This window comes from Salvelinus alpinus, chromosome 26 (genome assembly GCF_045679555.1).
Source record: "Salvelinus alpinus chromosome 26, SLU_Salpinus.1, whole genome shotgun sequence".
NCBI classification, from domain to species: Eukaryota; Metazoa; Chordata; class Actinopteri; order Salmoniformes; family Salmonidae; genus Salvelinus; species Salvelinus alpinus.
Window position 1 is genome coordinate 31,407,149 of NC_092111.1, and position 23,212 is coordinate 31,430,360.

Sequence of the window (23,212 nt, forward strand, 5' to 3'; positions counted from 1 at the left end):
GCCCCCGCTGCCTCTCTGTGGTTTACTGTATATCTGCAGCCTCCCTGGCCCCCGCTGCCTCTCTGTGGTTTACTGTATATCTGCAGCCTCCTTGGCCTCCTTGGCCTCTCTGTGGTTTACTGTATATCTGCAGCCTCCTTGGCCTCTCTGTGGTTTACTGTATATCTGCAGCCTCCTTGGCCTCCTTGGCCTCTCTGTGGTTTACTGTATATCTGCAGCCTCCCTAGCCCCCGCTGCCTCTCTGTGGTTTACTGTATATCTGCAGCCTCCCTGGCCCCCGCTGCCTCTCTGTGGTTTACTGTATATCTGCAGCCTCCCTGGCCCCCGCTGCCTCTCTGTGGTTTACTGTATATCTGCAGCCTCCCTAGCCCCCGCTGCCTCTCTGTGGTTTACTGTATATCTGCAGCCTCCCTGGCCCCCGCTGCCTCTCTGTGGTTTACTGTATATCTGCAGCCTCCCTGGCCCCCGCTGCCTCTCTGTGGTTTACTGTATATCTGCAGCCTCCCTGGCCCCCGCTGCCTCTGTGGTTTACTGTATATCTGCAGCCTCCCTGGCCCCCGCTGCCTCTCTGTGGTTTACTGTATATCTGCAGCCTCCTTGGCCTCTCTGTGGTTTACTGTATATCTGCAGCCTCCCTGGCCCCCGCTGTCTCTCTGTGGTTTACTGTATATCTGCAGCCTCCCTGGCCCCCGCTGTCTCTCTGTGGTTTACTGTATATCTGCAGCCTCCCTGGCCCCCGCTGTCTCTCTGTGGTTTACTGTATATCTGCAGCCTCCCTGGCCCCCGCTGTCTCTCTGTGGTTTACTGTATATCTGCAGCCTCCCTGGCCCCCGCTGTCTCTCTGTGGTTTACTGTATATCTGCAGCCTCCCTGGCCCCCGCTGTCTCTCTGTGGTTTACTGTATATCTGCAGCCTCCCTGGCCCCCGCTGTCTCTCTGTGGTTTACTGTATATCTGCAGCCTCCCTGGCCCCCGCTGCCTCTGTGGTTTACTGTATATCTGCAGCCTCCCTGGCCCCCGCTGTCTCTCTGTGGTTTACTGTATATCTGCAGCCTCCCTGGCCCCCGCTGTCTCTCTGTGGTTTACTGTATATCTGCAGCCTCCCTGGCCCCCGCTGTCTCTCTGTGGTTTACTGTATATCTGCAGCCTCCCTGGCCCCCGCTGTCTCTCTGTGGTTTACTGTATATCTGCAGCCTCCCTGGCCCCCGCTGTCTCTCTGTGGTTTACTGTATATCTGCAGCCTCCCTGGCCCCCGCTGTCTCTCTGTGGTTTACTGTATATCTGCAGCCTCCCTGGCCCCCGCTGTCTCTCTGTGGTTTACTGTATATCTGCAGCCTCCCTGGCCCCCGCTGTCTCTCTGTGGTTTACTGTATATCTGCAGCCTCCCTGGCCCCCGCTGTCGCTCTGTGGTTTACTGTATATCTGCAGCCTCCCTGGCCCCCGCTGTCTCTCTGTGGTTTACTGTATATCTGCAGCCTCCCTGGCCCCCGCTGTCTCTCTGTGGTTTACTGTATATCTGCAGCCTCCCTGGCCTCTCTGTGGTTTACTGTATATCTGCAGCCTCCTTGGCCTCCTTGGCCTCTCTGTGGTTTACTGTATATCTGCAGCCTCCTTGGCCTCCTTGGCCTCTCTGTGGTTTACTGTATATCTGCAGCCTCCTTGGCCTCCTTGGCCTCTCTGTGGTTTACTGTATATCTGCAGCCTCCTTGGCCTCCTTGGCCTCTCTGTGGTTTACTGTATATCTGCAGCCTCCCTGGCCCCCGCTGCCTCTCTGTGGTTTACTGTATATCTGCAGCCTCCCTGGCCTCTCTGTGGTTTACTGTATATCAAATTGATCCAGGCTGAAGATGAACATGTTTTTATTGTCTGTTTTCTATTTTAGGTTTGTATTTATTTTGGTTTTCATGCTATCTTGGTCTTTCAGTGGAGTGAGTCTTTTGATGGGGTCATCTCTTCTTTCCTCTACCCTCCCCTCGTCTCCTCTACCCTCCTCGTCTCTTCCCTCCTCGTCTCTTCTTCGTAAACCAACACTGTGGCCTTCCAGCACGATGGATTTCTCCCTCCCTTCTCCCTTCCTTCCTCCCTCTGTCCGTCTCTGTGGTGATTGTGGTGCGCTCCTCTGTCTCCAGACAGAAAGGCCAGAATGGGAGATAGAGGAGTTCCGCAGCAGTCTGCAGCCTCCCTGGCCCCCGCTGCCTCTCTGTGGTTTTAACCCGAGTCAACAGCCGCACTCCTCCCCTTCTCTCCATCCCTCATTCCCTTTCTTCATCCATACTTTGCTTCCTCCCTCCACAGTCCACTCCAGTCCAGTCGGTTCACTGCCACGGACACATAACCTCCTTCCCTCCTCCCTCTCCTTCCCTCCTCCCTCTCCTTCCCTCCTCCCTTCAAAAATGTATCCAGCTTAGCTCCTCTCAGTCCAGTCCATTCATGTTGAAGCTTGAACCAGACAGTGAAAGGAGACCTGGAGGACACAAGTTGAAATGAAGAGCTCTTCTTACCTCAGTGCTCCACAGTTTGACAGTCCAGTATAAAGAGCTCTTCTTACCTCAGTGTTCCACAGTTTGACAGTCCAGTATAAAGAGCTCTTCTTACCTCAGTGTTCCACAGTTTGACAGTCCAGTATAAAGAGCTCTTCTTACCTCAGTGTTCCACAGTTTGACAGTCCAGTATAAAGAGCTCTTCTTACCTCAGTGCTCCACAGTTTGACAGTCCAGTATAAAGAGCTCTTCTTACCTCAGTGTTCCACAGTTTGACAGTCCAGTATAAAGAGCTCTTCTTACCTCAGTGCTCCACAGTTTGACAGTCCAGTATAAAGAGCTCTTCTTACCTCAGTGTTCCACAGTTTGACAGTCCAGTATAAAGAGCTCTTCTTACCTCAGTGTTCCACAGTTTGACAGTCCAGTATAAAGAGCTCTTCTTACCTCAGTGTTCCACAGTTTGACAGTCCAGTATAAAGAGCTCTTCTTACCTCAGTGTTCCACAGTTTGACAGTCCAGTATAAAGAGCTCTTCTTACCTCAGTGTTCCACAGTTTGACAGTCCAGTATAAAGAGCTCTTCTTACCTCAGTGTTTCACAGTTTGACAGTCCAGTATAAAGAGCTCTTCTTACCTCAGTGTTCCACAGTTTGACAGTCCAGTATAAAGAGCTCTTCTTACCTCAGTGTTCCACAGTTTGACAGTCCAGTATAAAGAGCTCTTCTTACCTCAGTGTTCCACAGTTTGACAGTCCAGTATAAAGAGCTCTTCTTACCTCAGTGTTCCACAGTTTGACAGTCCAGTATAAAGAGCTCTTCTTACCTCAGTGTTCCACAGTTTGACAGTCCAGTATAAAGAGCTCTTCTTACCTCAGTGTTCCACAGTTTGACAGTCCAGTATAAAGAGCTCTTCTTACCTCAGTGTTCCACAGTTTGACAGTCCAGTATAAAGAGCTCTTCTTACCTCAGTGTTCCACAGTTTGACAGTCCAGTATAAAGAGCTCTTCTTACCTCAGTGTTCCACAGTTTGACAGTCCAGTATAAAGAGCTCTTCTTACCTCAGTGTTCCACAGTTTGACAGTCCAGTATAAAGAGCTCTTCTTACCTCAGTGTTCCACAGTTTGACAGTCCAGTATAAAGAGCTCTTCTTACCTCAGTGTTCCACAGTTTGACAGTCCAGTATAAAGAGCTCTTCTTACCTCAGTGTTCCACAGTTTGACAGTCCAGTATAAAGAGCTCTTCTTACCTCAGTGTTCCACAGTTTGACAGTCCAGTATAAAGAGCTCTTCTTACCTCAGTGTTCCACAGTTTGACAGTCCAGTATAAAGAGCTCTTCTTACCTCAGTGTTTCACAGTTTGACAGTCCAGTATAAAGAGCTCTTCTTACCTCAGTGTTCCACAGTTTGACAGTCCAGTATAAAGAGCTCTTCTTACCTCAGTGCTCCACAGTTTGACAGTCCAGTCGAACGACGAGGTGACGAAGAGGTGGGAGAAGTCTACAGGGCCAACGGCGTTGTGACAGCTGAGGCCCGTCACAGGCCCGTGGTGTCCCTCGAACATTTCACAGATCCCCTTGCTACAAAGGAGCATGGGAGAGAGAGAGAGAGAGAGCATGTCAGAGAGAAGAGAGGACACATTTTGGGGGGCAGGAGCTTGTAGCTGGTATTATTACGCTTATGAGATACACTGTATAAAAACATTAAACTTAAAGTGTGTGTGTGTGTGTGTGTGTGTGTGTGTGTGTGTGTGTGTGTGTGTGTGTGTGTGTGTGTGTGTGTGTTCCTCTAACCTGCCATGTCTAGATGCGGTGTACACGGTTCCCTCCTCACTCCCCACCACATAATTATTGACGTCTCCAGTGGGGAACGCCATGCCTGTCACAGCCACAGCTTTAGACTTGTTGTACACCAGCTCCATGCTCTCCTACAACACACACACACACACACACACACACAGGGTTAAATGGTTCAACCTCATGTTCACAAAAAACACAATTATCGTACGGTAGTCTGCACATGGCTGCTATCATCATGTACTTTCAGAAGTGTTAAGATTGTTTGTGCTGACCTAGTTACAATGAGTCTAACATACATCACATAGACATACAGTTATATAGTTATGTAGCACATATTGTGTTTGATAGGGCTTTGTCATGGAATTAGTTACACCTTTTGCTAGGGCTTTGTCATGGAATTAGTTACACCTTTTGCTAGGGCTTTGTCATGGAATTAGTTACACCTTTTGCTAGGGCTTTGTCATGGAATTAGTTACACCTTTTGATAGGGCTTTGTCATGGAATTAGTTACACCTTTTGCTAGGGCTTTGTCATGGAATTAGTTACACCTTTTGCTAGGGCTTTGTCATGGAATTAGTTACACCTTTTGCTAGGGCTTTGTCATGGAATTAGTTACACCTTTTGCTAGGGCTTTGTCATGGAATTAGTTACACCTTTTGCTAGGGCTTTGTCATGGAATTAGTTACACCGTTTGATTGGGCTTTGTCATGGAATTAGTTACACCGTTTGATTGGGCTTTGTCATGGAATTAGTTACACCTTTTGCTAGGGCTTTGTCATGGAATTAGTTACACCGTTTGATAGGGTTTTGTCATGGAATTAGTTACACCGTTTGATTGGGCTTTGTCATGGAATTAGTTACACCTTTTGTATGAGTCAGTTATAGCACCATTCTCTTTAATGACAATATGCAATATGTCATACACAGTGTAACTGACAATTAACCTGTAAGTCCATGTCGTTGTTTCTTTGTTTGAATTGTTTACGTCTTCGCTGTGCGTGGGAAATGATAAGACAAGCGGAACTACGTGGCTAATAACTGTTGTAACGGGGATCATTATCGTAGCAACATACCTTTGGAGTGAAGGCAATCCCGCGCTGTGTTAGCTAAGTTTTCATGTCTTTAGGTGTAGTTCGTAAAGGTTGAAGTGTGTATGTTAGGATGGTAACGTTATAATAATTAAGGATGAAGCGTGAATTCATGCCAGTAATAATAAGTGTGACGTTTTTGATTTCCTCCATTCTGTAATAAGCAGCCAATGAGGTATTTTTCCTTTATTTATGTGTTTAATCTGATACTGTTATAGCTCCGGTGTCACGTTCCTGACCTGTTTTCCTTTGTCTTGTATTTATTTTAGTTGGTCAGGGCGTGAGTTGGGTGGGTTTGTCTATGGTTGATATTCTATGTTGGGATTTTTGTGTTCGGCCTGGTATGATTCTCAATCAGAGGCAGCTGTCAATCGTTGTCCCTGATTGAGAATCATACTTAGGCAGACTGGGTTTCACGTGTGTTTTGTGGGTGTTTGTTTCCGTGTTAGTATTCGTGCCACACGGGACTGTTTTCGGTTGTATTCATTTTGTTATTTTGTTTCATGTTAGTGTTCAGTTTAGATATAATAAATTATCATGAGCACTACCCACTCTGCGTATTGGTCCGATCCGTCTCGCTTCTCCTCGTCCGAGGAGGAGGAAGATTATGACACCCGTTACATCCGGCTAAACTGTTTATGTATGTAAGCACTTCAGAGTTATATCAAGCTAATAAGTCACTCGTAAGACAAGAAGGTTTTAAGAGTCTGGTTAACCGTATTTTCATTTACTTTATAGTTCTCACAGAAGGTGATAATTCTGACTAAAACTACAGAATAAAGCCGCCAGTTAAAATCAAGGAACGGTTGTGCTCGTGGTTACTGGAGGGAGCTACATACAGTACCAGTAAAAAGTTTGGACACACCTACTCATTCAAGGCTTTTTCTTTATTTTTACTATTTTCTACATTGAAGTTGGTTGAGAGAATGCCAAGAGTGTGCAAAGCTGTCATAAAGGCAAAGGGTGGCTACTTTGAAAAATCTAAAATCTAGAATCTATTTTGATTTGTTTAACACTTTTTCATTACTACATGATTCCATATGTGTTATTTCCTAGTTTTGATGTTTTCACTATTATTCTACAATGTAGAAAATAGTAAAAATGAAAAAATGAATTGAGTAGGTGTGAGATGGCCCTTATGGTCCGGACGAAATATTATCGATTATGTTTGTTAAAAACAACCTGAGGATTGATTATAAAAAACATTTGACATGTTTCTACGACCATTACGGATACTTTTTGGAATTTGTCGAACGGAACAAGGCTTTGGTTTTCTGAACATAACGCGCAACCCAAATGGAGTTTTTTTGTGATAAAAGTAATATTTATTGAACAAAAATAACATTTGTTGTGTAACTGGGAGTCTCGTGAGTGCAAACATCCAAAGATTATCAAAGGTAAGCGATTAATTGTATTGCTTTTCTGACTTTCGTGACCAAGCTAACCAAGCTAATATAAGGCTAACTGTTGTAGCATTGATTGCTACACTCACAAAAGCTTGGATTTCTTTCGCTGTAAAGTATATTTTCAAAATCTGACACGATAGGTGGATTAACAACAAGCTAAGCTGTGTTTTGGTATATTTCACTTGTGATTGCATGATTATAAATATTTCTAGTAATATTTTTTAATCTGATACGTTTGGAAATTTTCTTCTTCCTTTCATGACCGGAACGAGGCTGTAGTTTTTTCAACATAACGCGCAACCCAAATGGCGTTTTTTTGTTTTAAAAGTAATATTTATCGAACAAAAATAACATTTATTGTGTAACTGGGAGTCTCGTGAGTGCAAACATCCGAAGATTATCTAAGGTAAGCGATTAATTTTATTGCTTTTCTGACTTTCGTGACCATGCTAATTTGGGGCTAGCTGTTGTAGCATTGATTGCTACACTCACAAAAGCTTGGATTTCTTTCGCTGTAAAGTATATTTTAAAATTCTGACATGATAGGTGGATTAACAACAAGCTAAGCTGTGTTTTGGTATATTTCTCTTGTGATTGCATGATTATAAATATTTTGAGTCATATTTTTGCATTTGGCGCCCTGCAATTCTAGCGGTTGTTTAGGAAAATTATCCCGTAAAAGGGATCCGTAGCGCAGAGAAGTTAAATGGTACAGATTCCTGACTGTGGATCAATTTGAAGAAATGGGCCTTAATTCTATAGATTGCTAACTGTGGATCAGTCTGAAGAAATGGGACTTAATGCTACAGGTCAGGTAGGACTGACCCTGGAACAGCTCTTACCTGTGGCTGAGAGAGCATGTCAAGACTCCAGGAGCACATCCTGCCGTCTGTGGACACGGTGATCAGGTTGTTGGCATTCTGGGTTCCCACCACGTTTACACAGTATACCGGGTGCTATAGTACAGACAGGAAAAACAGGAAGGACAGACACATGAAGAGAATGGCCATTTGTAAACACACTGGATGCTATCAGAATCATCTTTTATTTGCCAAATACTTTTGCATGTATAGGAATTTGACTTGGTGAAATGGTGCTGCTACGATAAACAGAATACACAGACAACATACTGTATGTAGAAGCAGTTTCAAATCAACATCAGGAATGTACACTATGTACACCGTCTGCTAATAACTACAAGCTTCATATAATACTAAGCTACATTATACCACTGAGGTTCCAATTGTTATTTAATTCCGATCTACATACTAGTGTTGTTTCTTAAATAGCTCTACGCTTAATACTTATACTACTTTCAATAAGCTGTAGTGTATTTCACATGTATTTTCCTCCACAAACTGTAATATCTTATGAAAGACATTAGCAGATATGAAGTGAATCTGCACATCCATCTACAATATGTCTTCCTATAACCCTGAGACGACACAAAGCTCTTATTGAGTGATGAGATGCCAATGTGCAACAGACCCTTACTCCAACTTGGCACCGTCATCCGGCGCTGTGCAAATACAGCGGGTTGTGTGAAACCATTATGTAATTATTGCCCTCAAATTGATTTTTGTTTGGCGCCCACAAAGGCCCCTTTCAGAAGGCCTAGACATAGTCTCTCATTATTGGGGGCATGTATGGCATCCAGGGGCAGTGTGTGTGTGTACATGTGCCTGCCTCTGTGTGTGTGTGTGCGTGTGCGTGTGCGTGTGCGTGTGTGCGTGATTGTGTGTGCACTTGCGCGTGTGTGTGTGTGTGTGTGTGTGTGTGTGTGTGTGTGTGTGTGTGTGTGTGTGTGTGTGTGTGTGAAGCTACAATGATTCCCCCCTACTCCCACCACCACCATTAAACTTTATTGCCTGCCTTGGTGGTATTCACAATGTGTTGAGACTCAGAAGGTTTGTTGGGGATGAGGTATATGATAGGACAAAGTATAGGACAGGATATAGTATATAAGATATAGTATATAAGATATAGTATAGGATATACAGTTGAAGTCGGAAGTTTACATACACTTAGTTTGGAGTCATTAAAACTGGTTTTTCAAACACTCCCCAAATTTCTTGTTAACAAACTATAGTTTTGGCAAGTTGGTAAGGACATGTACTTTGTGCATGACAAGTAATTTTTCCAACAATTGTTAACAGACAGATTATTTCACCTATAATTCACTGTATCACAATTCCAGTGGGTCAGAAATTCACATACACTAAGTTGACTGTGCCTTTAAACAGCTTGGAAAATTCCAGAAAATGATGTCATGGCTTTAGAAACTTCTGATAGGTTAATTGACATCATTTGAGCCAATTGGAGGTGTACCTGTGGATGTATTTCAAGGCCTACCTTCAAATTCAGTGCTTCTTTGCTTGACATCATGGGAAAATCAAAAGAAATCAGCCAAGACTGCAGAAGAAATAATAATTGTAGACCTCCAAAAGTCTGGTTCATCCTTGGGAGCAATTTCCAAACGCCTGAAGGTACCATGTTCATATTTCCAAAAATAGTACGCAAGTATAAACACTATGGGACAACGCAGCCGTCATACCGCTCAGGAAGGAGACGCGTTCTGTCTCCTAGAGATGAACGTACTTTGGTGCGAAAAGTGAAAATCAACCCCAGAACGACAGCAAAGGACCTTGTGAAGATGCTGGAGGAAACTGGTACAAAAGTATCTATATCCACAGTAAAACGAGTCCTATATCGACATAACCTGAAAGGCCGCTCAGCAAGGAAGAAGCCACTGCTCCAAAACCACCATAAAAAAGACAGACTACGGTTTGCAACTGCACATGGGGATAAAGATCGTACTTTTTGGAGAAATGTCCTCTGGTCTGATGAAACAAAAATAGAACTGTTTGGCCATAATGACCATCGTTATGTTTGGAGGAAAAAGGGGGAAGCTTGCAAGCCGAAGAACACCATCCCAACCGTGAAGCACGGGGGAGGCAGCATCATGTTGTGGGTGTGCTTTGCTGCAGGAGGGACTGGTGCACTTCACAAAATAGATGGCATTATGAGGATGGAAAATGATGTGGATATATTGAAGCAACATCTCAAGAGATCAGTCAGGAAGTTAAAGCTTGGTCACAAATGGCTCTTCCAAATGGACAATAACCACAAGCATACTTCCAAAGTTGTGGCAAAATGGCTTAAGGACAACAAAGTCAAGGTATTGGAGTGGCCATCACAAAGCCCTGACCTCAATCCCATATAATATTTGTGAGCAGAACTTAAAAAGCATGTGCGAGCAAGGAGGCCTACAAGCCTGACTCAGTTACACCAGCTCTGTCAGGAGGAATGGGCCAAAATTCACCCAACTTATTGTGGGAAGCTTGTGGAAGGCTACCCGAAACGTTTGACCTAAGTTAAACAATTTAAAGGCAATGCTACCAAATACTAATTGAGTGTATGTAAACTTCTGACCCACTGAGAATGTGATGAAAGAAATAAAATATGAAATAAATAATTCTCTCCACTATTATTCTGACATTTCACATTCTTAAAATAAAGTGGTGATCCTAACTGACCTAAAACAGGGAATTTTTACTATATTAAATGTCAGGAATTGTGAAAACTGAGTTTAAATCTATTTGACTAAGGTGTATGTAAACTTCAAACTTCAACTGTAGGATATAGTATATAAGATATAGGATTGGATATAAGATACAGGAAATAGAATATAAGATATAGGATATAGTATATAAGATATAGGATATAGTATATAAGATATAGGATATAGTATATAAGATATAGGATATAAGATATAGTATATAAGATATAGGATATAAGATATAGAATATAGTATATACGATATAGGATATAGTACATAAGATATAGGATATAGTACATAAGATATAGGATATAGTATAAGATATAGGATATAGTATATAAGATATAGGATATAGTACATAAGATATAGGATATAGTACATAAGATATAGGATAAGATATAGGATATAGTATATACGATATAGGATATAGTATATAAGATATAGGGTATAGTATATAAGATATAGGATATAGTACATAAGATATAGGATAAGATATAAGATATAGGATATAGTATATACGATATAGGATATAGTATATACGATATAGGGTATAGTATATAAGATATAGGGTATAGTATATAAGATATAGGATATATAGTACATAAGATATAGGATAAGATATAGGATATAGTATATACGATATAGGATATAGTATATAAGATATAGGGTATAGTATATAAGATATAGGATATAGTACATAAGATATAGGATAAGATATAAGATATAGGATTTAAGATACAGGATATAGGATATACAAGGGCATTATATTCTTCCTCTTATTTGTTTTGAATGCCTTCTGAGGCCACAGATTGCAGGGTTGGGTTTCAGTGTGCTGCAGCTCCTGGAGAAGTGTATCTGTGTTACTGCTTTAAACTAAAGCAGTCGTATATGTTGAAACTAAACGGTGCATTTCTGTTACAGGGTGTTGGGTGGGTGTCTCAGTGTTTCAGTGCACATGGAATCTTAGTGTGCATCCCAAGTGGCACCTATTCCCTATAGGGCTCTGGTCGAAACTATATAGGGAATAGGGTGCCATTGAGGATGCACTGTGGACTTACCGTGTGAGCTGCAGCTGAGAGGAGGGTTCTCTGTGCAGGGGTCCTGCGGTGGCTGCGGTTTTTCCACAGAACTATCTGGCCAGAGTAGGTTCCCCCCACCACCAGGTTAGGATGGAACCGGGCAAAGCCCACCGACACCACTGAAGACTAGAGGAGAGAGGGAGAGAGAGAAGATGGGTTAGAAGGAGAGAAAAAGAGGAAGACAGAGGGGGAAGTGAGAAAGAGAGATAGAAAGATAGAGAGGAGAGAGAGAGAATAAGAAAGATAGAAAGAGAGGAGAGAGAGAGAGATGGGGAAAAGAGAGAAAGAGAAGGGGGAGAGAGAGAGAGAGAGAGGGTGAAGAGAGAGAGAGGGGGGAGAGAGAGAAAGAAAATGGAGAGATGGGAGAGAGAGAGAAAGGAGAGAGAGAGAGAGAGAGTGAAAGAGGGAGAGAGAGAAAAAGGACAGAGCGAAAGAAAAAGGAGAGCGGGGGTGAGAGAGCGAAAGAGGAGAGAGAGTGAAAGAGGAGAGAAAGAGAGAGAAGAGAGATGAGATGAGAGAGAGAAAGAGGAGAGAGAGAGAGAAAGGTGGGAAGAGAGCACAACAGTTGTTTTGAGTAAGGAGGGAAAGAGCGTGAGAGAGAAGTGGGGTAGCGAGGGAGGGGGGGGTAGGAGAGAGGGAAAGAGAGATGATGAGTTGACTGTACAGGGTCTACTGAGGAGAGGAGGGTGACGTAGGGGTAACAACAGAGACAATGTGGAGGATTGTGGCCCCAGACGTTTTATATTACAGCATCAAACCCTGCAGGAGCCAGTGGAGCGCAAAGTGTAGCCTCCATCATGACAAGCGTGGCCTTGAACCCCGTCTCTTTGACACTGTGTTTATTGAGTTCTGGTTCCTCTTCACTGAGCCTCACATATGGCTTCTTCCACAGTATCAGCATGCAGATTCTATAGTAGCCTATACTCTACATGCGTATCCCCAAATGGCACCCTATTCCTTTATAGTGCCCTGGTCAATAGTAGTGCACTATTAATGAATAGGGTGCCATTTGGGACGCATCCCTTCTCTCCTATAACCAGTGATTAGTTGATCATGACTAGGGCCCTGTGTTTTACTGACCACAATGTGACCTGGTCAGTTAAAACTCTGGGCTCTAGTCCTAATCATAAAAGAATGGTACAGTGAGTACAGTACTGCTTTTCCAGAGCTGACACTATTTAACAATTCAATATCTACTCTTTCTGTGTTCACCCAAGTTACACTTGAACCAGAACTACAGTGAGGGAAAAAAGTATTTGATCCCCTGCTTATTTTGTACGTTTGCCCACTGACAAAGAAATTATCAGTCTATAATTTTAATGGTAGGTTTATTTGAACAGTGAGAGACAGAATAACAACAAAAATATCCAGAAAAATGCATGTCAAAAATGTTATAAATTGATTTGCATTTTAATGAGGGAAATAAGTATTTGACCCCTTCTCAATCAAAAAGATTTCTGGCTCCCAGGTGTCTTTCATACAGGTAACGAACGGAGATTAGGAGCACACTCTTAAAGGGAGTGCTCCTAATCTCAGTTTCTTACCTGTATAAAAGATACCTGTCCACAGAAGCAATCAATCAATCAGATTCCAAACTCTCCACCATGGCCAAGACCAAAGAGCTCTCCAAGGATGTCAGGGACAAGATTGTAGACCTACACAAGGCTGGAATGGGCTACAAGACCATCGCCAAGCAGCTTGGTGAGAAGGTGACAACAGTTTCTGTGATTATTCGCAAATGGAAGAAACACAAAAGAACTGTCAATCTCCCTCAGCCTGGGGCTCCATGCAAGATCTCACCTCGTGGAGTTGCAATGATCATGAGAACGGTGAGGAATCAGCCCAGAACTACACAGGAGGATCTTGTCAATGATCTCAAGGCAGCTGGGACCATAGTCATCAAGAAAACAATTGGTAACACACTATGCCGTGAAGGACTGAAATCCTGCAGCGCCCGCAAGGTCCCCCTGCTCAAGAAAGCACATATACATGCCCGTCTGAAGTTTGCCAATGAACATCTGAATGATTCAGAGGACAACTGGGTGAACGTGTTGTGGTCAGATGAGACCAAAATTGAGTTCTTTGGCATCAACCCAACTTGCCGTGTTTGGAGGAGGAGGAATGCTGCCTATGACCCCAAGAAACCATCCCCACCGTCAAACATGGAGGTGGAAACATTATGCTTTGGGGGTGTTTTTCTGCTAAAGGGACAGGACAACTTCACCGCATCAAAGGGACGATGGACGGGGCCATGTACCGTCAAATCTTGGGTGAAAACCTCCTTCCCTCAGCCAGGGTATTGAAAATGGGTCGTGGATGGGTATTCCAGCATGACAATGACCCAAAACACACGGCCAAGGCAACAAAGGAGTGGCTCAAGAAGAAGCACATTAAGGTCCTGGAGTGGCCTAGCCAGTCTCCAGACCTTAATCCCATAGAAAATCTGTGGAGGGAGCTGAAGGTTCGAGTTGCCAAACGTCAGCCTCGAAACCTTAATGACTTGAAGAAGATCTGCAAAGAGGAGTGGGACAAAATCCCTCCTGAGATGTGTGCAAACCTGGTGGCCAACTACAAGAAACGTCTGACCTCTGTGATTGCCAACAAGGGTTTTGCCACCAAGTACTAAGTCATGTTTTGCAGAGGGGTCAAATACTTATTTCCCTCATTAAAATGCAAATCAATTCATAACATTTTTGACATGCGTTTTTCTGGATTTTTTTGTTGATATTCTGTCTCTCACTGTTCAAATAAACCTACCATTAAAATTATAGACTGATCATTTCTTTGTCAGTGGGCAAACGTACAAAATCAGCAGGGGATCAAATACTTTTTTCCCTCACTGTAAAGCATACACGGTTGGTCCACTGGCAGTACTTTCCCCTGTTTACACACTGAGAAGACCCCATTTGATCTGGTTCAACTGAAATAGGGGTGAAGTGTGGCGGCATTGTTTTCTTTTCTCTTTCGGATCTACTGTTTTATGAGTGAATAAAAGAAAGAGAAGAGAGACTCTCCCTCCCCATCACTCCCTCTCCTCTCTCTCTCTCTCTCTCTCTCTCTCTCTCTCTCTCCTCTCTCTCACCACACCATGTGCAACTGCCAAGTCCTGTACCCAGAGTTCATTTTAAAGAGAACTGGAAAACAAACCAGAGAAAAAGAAAACACGCTTTTCTTTCTTTTCTCCATTTCTTTCTTTCTCTCCTTCTTTCCCTCTGAAGAAACCCGGCTTCCAGAACGGCTACAGAAGAGCCTCGGATGTGAAGTGGTTTTTCAAACAGAGACTCAAAATAAACTGTGCTTGAGTGGTAAAAATAAAGTATTGTGTTGGCCATCAGAAACCATCCCTGAGAAGTATATTTACCCACAGGGCCGGCTCTAGCCTTTTGGGGGCCCTAAGCGAAATTTGGAAATTGTTTTTAGTGACCTCCTCTTGATGGCGGAGAGAAACATTTACGTTTTGAAGTTTATTTCATGCAATTCTAGTAATTTTGCCATGGGGCAGAAATAAAAAATGTCAGTTTTAAAGCTAATTTCCTGGATTCTACCCCTTTTGCCATGGGGTGGAGAGAATTATATCTGAGTGAGAGTGACTAACAAAATCAATGGGGGCTCCCTGGAGGTCAGGGCCCCTGGGCCAGGTCGGTATTCGGCAATGATTACTCTAAGTTTAGATAACTGGCTAGACTATATTACCAATCTAAAAATTGTTAGCGGACATGGCTAATTGAGTGACTGCTGATGATAAAAATTGCTGATGCACAATCAAATTTGGAACTTGCACCTTGTGTATTCTACTATTCTATCTCTCAACATGAAGTTGAGACCACTTATGTCGCTTATGCCTGGAGCCGGCCCTGTTGACCCTAGGGGAACTGCTGGATTAAGGTTTAACTTCTTATGGCTTGGGGGCAGTATTTCAATGTCTGCATGAGAAGCGTGGATTTGGATAGAAAACTCTAAAGTTTTCAAAACTGTTAAAATAATGTCTGTGAGTGTAACAGAACTGATATGGCAGGCGAAAACATGAGGAAAATCCATCCAGGAAGTGGGATTTTTTTGATGTGGGTATTTTCAATTGAATGCCTATAGAGAATCTAATGGGTTAGGACCCATATTGCAGTTCCCATGGCTTCCAGTAGATGTCAACAGTCTTTAGACATTGTTTCAGGCTTGTTTTCTGAAAAATTATGAAGAATGAGACCTTTCTGTCAGTGGACGGTAGAATCATGCAGAGCTGGTTTGCGCGCGTGACCGAGTGCGCGCCCTTCGTTGTTTTTCCTTTCTATTGAATACGCTATTGTCCGGTTGAAATATTATCAATTATTTAGACAACTGACAACCTGTGGATTAATTATAAACATCGTTTGACATGTTTCCACGAAATTTACCTGTACTATTAGGATGATTCGTCTGCATGTTTTGACCGCCTTTGAGCCAGTGGATTACTGAAAACGCGCCAACAAAACAGAGTTTTTGGGATATAAAGAGGGACTTTATCCAACAAAACAAACATTTATTGTGTAGCTGGGACTTTTGTGACTGCAACCATATGAAGATCTTCAAAGGTAAGTGATTAATTATATCGCTATTTCTGACTTTTGTAATTCCTTTACTTGGTTGTAAAATGTATGTATGCTTTTGTAAGCGGGGCGCTGTCCTCAGACAATCGCATGGTATGCTTTCGCCATAAAGCATTTTTGAAATCTGACAAAGCGGCTGGATTAACCAGAAGTTAATCTTTAAGCCGATGTATAACACTTGTATTTTTTATTCATGTTTATTATGACTATTTCTGTATTTTGAATTTGGCGCTCTGCAATTTCACCGGATGTTGTCGAGGTGGGTCGCTAGCGGAATGCCTGCGCCAGAAAGGTTAAACCCATTAACACACAATGTTCGATGGTCTGACCAAGAATATTTAGATATTTTGATTTGTGTGAGTTACCAAAGGTTTGAATGGGTAACTGGGTTTTCCTGTAAAAGTAGGTAGTGCTATAGAATGATATAAATATATAGCCTAAATATGAAATACATAAATGACTAGTGTGTATTATAAAGTCAGATACAATAGACTTTCATTTGTTGCATCCCTCAAAACCACCAGTAAAAAAACAACAACCAATTGATCAACTTCTTAAGATAGAATTGTATTCTTGTTCACTAGCCTTGTGTACTGTAGGAAAGCCTAGACGCGTGGCACGCAAGGAATAAGAAACGTCCCTTTTTCAGGACCCTCTCTTTCAAAGATAATTCGTAAAAATCCAAATAACTTCACAGATCTTCATTGTAAAATGTTTAAACACTGTTTCCCATGCTTGTTCAATGAACCATAAACCATGAATGAACATGCACCTGTGGAACGGTCGTTAAGACACTAACAGCTTACAGACGGTAGGCAATTAAGGCCACAGTTATGAAAACTTAGGACACTAAAGAGGCCTTTCTAATGACTCTGAAAAACACCAAAAGAAAGATTCCCAGGGTCCCTGCTCATCTGCATGAACGTGCCTTAGGCATGCTGCAAGGAGGCATGAGGACTGCAGATGTGGCCAGGGCAATAAATTGCAATGTCCGTACTGTGAGATGCCAAAGACAGCGCTACAGGGAGACAAGACAGACAGCTTATCGTCCTCGCAGTGGCAGACCACGTGTAACAACACCTGCACAGGATCGGTACATCCGAACATCACACCTGCGGGACAGGTACAGGATGGACTGAGGGCTTCTGGGCCTGTTGTAAGGCAGGTCATCAGCAGACATCACCGGCAACAACGTCGCCTATGGGCACAAACCCACAATCGCTGGACCAGACAGGACTGGCAAAAAGTGCTCTTCACTGACGAGTCGCGGTTTTGTCTCACCCGGGGTGATGGTCGGATTCGCGTTTATCGTCGAAGGAATGAGCGTTACATCGAGGCATGTACTCTGGAGCGGGATCCATTTGGAGGTGGAGGGTTCGTCATGGTTTGGGGCGGTGTGTCACAGCATCATCGGACTGAGCTTGTTTTATTTTTTTTATTATTTAATTTTTTACTAGGGGTGGATCAGCTTAATATTGCGGAAAGAATGTTGCTTCCAATGTAATTGTCTGCATCATTTCCAATCCCCCATATTTTTTGGGTAAATAGTATATCCATAAACGCATGCGTATATATACACATATATACATACACATACCTATATAGACATACATACTTTTTTAAAGAATATACCTTTATTATTATTCCCCGCAAACCCTACCACCGATCCCCCAATTGGAGTAAACTAATAAACACTTCTGCTTTTACCTTCAATTTTTACATTTTACAGACACAGTCTACTTTACAATAGTTCTCTCTTGTTTGTTCTTAGTCCTTCCTCTATTTCTGATGTCCATCCAGTTTGATTTCTATTTGTAACTGTGCTATTTCACAAAAGTTCCGAACCTATATACATTTTACAGATCCCGTATGCTTTACATTGTTTATCTTGTTATTAGTCCCACCCTTCAGCTCCATTCAACCCCTCCCATCTATCTCTCAACATCATCCATTTCGGATTTCTATTTGCCATATATTTTTCAACTGTGCTGTGATGCTTCACAAAATAATTGAACCTTCCTATTCTCATAGCTTCTACAGATTGTAAATTAAAAATAAACATTTTTGCTAAAATAATAATTATATTATTGATTGAATGACTATGGCTTTTCAAATCACCCAGTATTGCTATCTGTAGCGTTAGTTCTAGGCAAATGTTGCAATTCTTCAGCCATTCCTGGACCTGTGACCAAAAACGAGCTACATATGGACAATACCAAAATAAATGATCTAACGACTCTGCCTCCTCACAGCAGAATCTGCAGAGCTGGGAGGATTGTATCCCCCATATATATAACATTCTATTAGTTGCAAGAATTTTGTATAGTAATTTAAATTGAAAAATTAGAAGTTTTGAATCTGGCGTTGTGCCATGGAATGGGTACATCGAAAATCTCTTCCCAACTATTTTATATGGCACAGCTGTCAGTGTTTTGGTCCTTAAATGAAATTGGTAAATGTTTTTATTTATCACACTTTTCTTTAACCATTTATGTTCTTTAATACAGGGCCGACATACAAGTTCCTTACTTTTTTCCCCTTCTACTTGCCTCTTCCATTTTTGTGGTAATGCTGCAATTAATTGGTTGTAATTTTGGGTAGAGCAGACATTTCCATATGTCTGTGTTAGCTGCATGTGTGACATAACTCCACCAGTCCTATTTATGATATCATTCACTAAAATTATACATTTTTTAAACATTTCTTCGATGAATACAGTTTTTTTAATCAATTAGTATATTTGAATTTAACCACAATATTTGTTGTACTATTTGTTCCTTCCTTTCAGGTGGATTAAACTGAAATTGCAACCAACTTTCTAAGGCTTGTTTAAAAAATAAAGATATTTTGGAGATTATTTCCTTTTCAAACAACCGAAAGTGAGCAGGTGTAATCTGAATAAAGGGGAAAAGGCCCTTCTTTAACATAGGATGAGACATTCGTACCAATTGACTAGAGAACCAGTTTGGATTTAAGTATAACTTTTGTATGACTGATGCCTTTAGTGAGAGGTCTAATGCTTTAATATTTAATAATTTCTGCCCTCCGAATTCATATTCGTTATATAAATAGGCCCTTTTAATTTTATCTGGCTTGCCGTTCCAAATAAAATTGAATATTTTTTGTTCATATAATTTAAAAAGCAGGTCACTAGGTGTAGGCAAAACCATAAGCAAATAGGTAAACTGTGATATGACAGTGAGTTAATCAGGGTGATTTTTCCACAAATAGACAGGTATTTTCCTTTCCATGGTAGCAAGATCTTATCTATTTTTGCTAACTTTCTATAAAAATTTATTGGAGTGAGATCATTTCTTTCTTTTGGGATTTGTATACCAAGTATGTCCACATCTCCATCAGACCATTTAATTGGTAAACTACATGGTAATGTAAAATGTGCATTTTTTTAGTGATCCAATACGTAATATGGTACATTTATCATAATTTGGTTTTAATCCAGAGAGGATAGCAAAAATATCTAGATCCTCTAAGAGGCCATGGAGAGACTCTAATTGTGGTTTTAAAAGAAAACATGAATCATCAGCGTACAATGACACCTTAGTTTTTAAGCCATGGATTTCTAATCCCTTAATATTATTGTTTGATCTAATCTTAACAGCTAACATTTTGATGGCAATAATAAATAGATATGCCGATAGTGGACAACCTTGTTTTACTCCTCTAGATAGTTTAAAACTTTCTGAGATGTAGCCATTATTTACTATTTTACACCTAGGGTTACTATACATAACTTTAACCCATTTTATAAGAGATTCCCCAAAATTGAAATATTCTAGGCATTTATATATAAACTCCAGTCGTACTTTATCAAAAGCCTTTTCAAAATCAGCTATGAAAACCAGGCCTGGTGTCCCCGATATTTCATAGTGTTCTATTGTTTCCAGTACTTGTCTTATATTATCTCCAATGTATCGTCCATGTAAAAAACCTGTCTGATTAGGATGAATAATATCTGACAATACTTTTTGAATTCTATGCGCCAATAATTATATTTTGCTAGGATTTTGGCATCACAACACTGAAGTGTAAGAGGTCTTCAATTTTTTGAATGGACTGGATCTTTATATATACCACTTGGGTCCTGTTTCAGTAATAATGATGTCAGACCTTCTTGTTGCGTGTCTGATTATCTACCATTTATATAGGAGTGGTTAAAACAAGCTAATAATGATCCTTTGAGTATAGCAAAAAAAGTTTTGTATACTTCCACTGGTATGCCATCCAGCCCTGGAGTTTTCCCATCCTTAAAGGCCCCAATTGCATCAAGCAGTTCCTCCTCTGTAATTTGGCCTTCACATGAGTCTTTCTGAACAGATGTTAATTTTACATTATTATTAGGAAGAAAATCCATACAATTAGTTTCAGTTAGTGGAGATGGAGGAGCCTGAAACGAAAACATATTCTTAAAGTACTTTACTTCCTCTTTCAAAATATAATTTGGTGAATCATGCGTGACTCCATCATTTGTAACAAGTTTTAATAATTTTTTTGGGGTAGCATTTCTATATTGAAGATTGAAAAATAATTTGGTGCATTTTTCCCCATATTCCATCCAGTTCGCTTTATTTTTATAATATATTACACTGGATCTTTCTTGAATAAGTTCCTCCATTTCTTTTTGTTTTTCCTCTAACTTATTCTGTGCCTCTATGGTACCGTTTTTATTGCTATCTAACTGTACTGTTAGTCCTTCAATTTCCTTTGTTAATATGGACTCTTTTGATCTAAATTGCTTTTGTTTTATTAGATGAGTACTGAATTGCATTTCCTCTAAAAGGCACATTTAAAAGTGTCCCATACAATAAGGGGATCTGCTGTACCCATGTTATGTCTGAAAAAGTCAGTTATAAATTCTTCTGTCCTAGTTCTAAACAATTTATCATCTAGTAGGCTTTGATTAAATTTCCAATATCCTCGCCCACGTAGAAATTCTGTAAGAGTAATATATATGCCAATTATGTGATGATCCGACCGCATTCTGTCCCCTTTTTTAACTTTTGGTGCCAGAGAGAATTGCATAAGAAAGTAGTCAAGACGACTAGCTTGATTAAGCCTCCGCCATGTATATCTCACTTGGTCAGGGTATTTAAGTCTCCATATATCCACTAATTCCAATATATCCATGACATTCATGATTTCCTTAAGTGCCTGAGGGTGATAGTTTGTAGTGTGATTTCCTTTCCGGTCCATAGAGGTTTTAATACCGTATTAAAATCTCCCACCATAATAATAGAGTCTAGTGTTGCTTGTAGAGTTGATAAATTCTTATATATATTTTCAAAGAAGCTTGGATCATCATTATTCGTACCGTATAGGTTAATAAGCCATATCTGTTTATTGTCCAATAACATATTTAAAATAATCCATCTACCTTGAGGATCTGTTTGGGCAATTTGCACATTTGGATCAAAACTATTGTTAATTAAAACCATCACCCCTTTTGAATTTCTTTGCCCATGGGAGAAATATATAGTTTGCCCCCCCAGTTCTTTTTCCACAAAACTTCATCTAAAACTGTTGAATGGGTTTCCTGTAAACAATAGATATTATATTCCGTCTCTTTTAGCCAGGTAAATACTGATCGTCTTTTCTTATTATCTGCTAGGCCATTACAATTGTAACTGTCTATACTTATTTCACAACTTACCATAATGAGACACAACTTTCAAATCTTTTTATCAAAATATATGTTTGTAAACGTACCATTAAAAAGTAACATGATGATTGAGTGTCTATATAGCTGTACCATGATATTTGCATTTCTACTAAGTAAACCTCCAATTGGTCCCTACTATTCCACCCGCTAAAAGCCCTCCTCATCCCGAGTTGGGTTGTCATCCCAATGCCTGGAAGACCACCCTCGACCCCCTGTATCCCATAGCCCATAACCGACTGGGATCCATCCTTTGAAAAGAGCACACAGTGCCATTTACCGAATTGAAGTAGATCAACTGCCAAATGCATTTCCATCGCCCTCACCTCGATTTGTATTATATAAAGCTGTGGATCATCCTCTATTGTCCCTAACCTCTTTTACTCCTTCGCAACAGTTGTGGGATACACACATACACCCACACACACTCAACCCTTACCCCCACACAACCATAAGCTCACTTACTCAACAATTGCACCAACCCAAAGCCCAACTCAAGATAGGTCTTGATTTACAAATGCACTTGCAGTTGCAGCTGCATGAGAAGGCCTGCAAGACCGCGCAAACAAATGGGCAAAAATTGAGAGATTTTATTTACCATTGTCACATCCTAGATGATGGAGGTCAAATGTACACCTTTTCCATGAAACACCCACAATACAGTCACCCGTATTGACCATATTCCCAAGCATCTCCATGCAGTCCGACTTTGATTTTGTGCCACCAGGGTCACAATAATATACCCCCTCTCTGAATGTCCGAGTGTGACCCCCTCCCCATGGGTTACTGCAGCTAGTGTTGCCAGCACTGCCACTGCCTGGGTGGGGGCACCCCACCGGAATCCCCACCGGCTAGGTACAAGGTTGTCAAGGTTCTCATTAGCAGCTTTGAGAATTTACTTGTGTAGTATGCTCTCCCTTTAGGGGGCTTTGGCTTTGCAGGACCAACCCTGCCAAGTAGGCTCAGAATCTTGAGGGGGCAGTGCTGCTCTTGGTCTTTGACCTAATTTTGGATGCATACAGACCGCTTACAGCAGGCACATAAAACAGTTAGGGACTTCTCCTTAGTATCTGGGTCATTCAGGTGGGTGTCTAGGGTATAGGGTCATGGACCGTACCATTAAAATAGGATCATAAATAAATAATTAGATATCATTTATTTTAAAAATGTAGTTCCCCATGATAGGACCATAATAAATCAAATGTATCATTTATTTTAAAACTGTTCCACCATGATAGGACAATAAATAAATAAGACGTATAATTCATTATAAAAGTATATCCATCATCTGAACAACATTGAAAGCCTTCTCATACCCCGGCTCACAGCAATACATTGGCTCTGGGATATGCAATGTCAACGTCGTGTGTATAGGTGGCAGGGAAGTCAGGCACAGGAGAGTTAAACGAAGTGTAAATGGAGACTTTTAATAAATGTCCACATAACATGCTCCAAACACTAAAATATACATACATAAAATAAACATGGGTACGAGGACCCGTCACGCACCTATACACCAAGAATCAACACTTGACATAAAACAATCTCTGACAAA

The 23,212-nt window shown here is 41.3% G+C and overlaps 1 pseudogene; it reads right to left on the bottom strand.

Annotated features, from left to right (window-relative positions):
- The window catches only part of LOC139554344 (cytoplasmic dynein 1 intermediate chain 1-like), a 131,480-nt pseudogene that overhangs the window by 27,423 nt on the left and 80,845 nt on the right, over nt 1-23,212 (bottom strand).